The sequence below is a fragment of the Phyllobates terribilis genome, unplaced genomic scaffold, assembly GCF_046119375.1.
Source record: "Phyllobates terribilis strain yellow unplaced genomic scaffold, ASM4611937v1 Scaffold_11__3_contigs__length_659146591, whole genome shotgun sequence".
Taxonomy (NCBI): Eukaryota; Metazoa; Chordata; class Amphibia; order Anura; family Dendrobatidae; genus Phyllobates; species Phyllobates terribilis.
Window position 1 is genome coordinate 572,628,310 of NW_027362771.1, and position 1,225 is coordinate 572,629,534.

The window sequence follows — 1,225 nt, forward strand, 5'->3', positions numbered from 1 at the left end:
GACCTTCAGATTATGAGACTAACGCGCTACCTACTGCGCTAACGAGGCAAGCTGTACCTGCAGATCTGCAGAAGTTTATTGTGCATAGCAGAAAACTTTTTTTTTTCATAATGTCACTGAGACATTAGTGCATCTTTTCCCATATGGTCTAGCGGTTAGGATTCCTGGCTCTCACCCAGGTGGCCTGGGTTCGACTCCCGGTATGGGAATGCATCTTTATCTTAGCTACTGCCACCATTCAAAGACTGACACGTGTTTTTCAATCAAAAATGTTTCTGGTAGATTTTCACTTTGCAACAAAAATACTTAACATTGGCGATGCATTATGACTTTTGCAAAAGATTTCCTTTTGTTTCATAGCTTAAGCCTTTTTCAACTACACAGTTTTACACAAAAGTGTCAAGGGACTCAACAAGCCATGTGTCCTGTCTGTCATTAGGGCTCCCATGTTCTTTCTAATCGGAAACAGTTTAGAACTGAATTGGAAAGTTCAGAGTTAGTGACAAAATCTCTTGAGAAAAGGAGGATGCCACGTGTGAGCAAAAAACTCATGATCTTCAAATTATTCAACTGACGTGCCAAAAACCTTGACCATGTAGCGTGTTTCAGCTCTTGTAATGTTGATGTTTTGTATTCAAAGCAAAACACTCTTTTTTTTTTTTTTTTTTTTTTTTACACCTGTCTTGCTGTTTACTGTACTGCTTACAACATGTGGAGAAAGACTTAGTTAGTATTCCTGGTTGACTGGTTCGATTCCTGCTATGGGAGAGACTTTTTTTTGGGGACTAGTGTCCACATTCCAAAGCCAACACGTGCCTTGCAGACAGAATCAGTTTAGGTTGGAACTGCTCTTTGCAGCCAAAAATGCAGACCACCAGGTTTTTTGGATATTTATTTGCACAAAAGCTTATTTGATGTCATATCTCAAACCATTCATATCTCTCACTTTTAATTCCTGGGTGTTAAGGGACTCAACAAGCCTTTATCCCTGTTTGTCATTGGAGCTCCCCTTCCATCAATTGGTGATGTTTTGCTACTGAATGGAAAAGAGCTGTGACTCTCTAGCCAAGATGGTGGCAAAATCAGTTAAGGAAACACGGTACCAGTGCCCCATGTGAGAATCGAACTCATGACCTTCAGATTACGAGACTGACGCGCTACCTGCTGCGCTAACGAGGCAAAATGCACGTAATAATCTGCGGAAGTTGCTTGTGCAAAGCAGTAC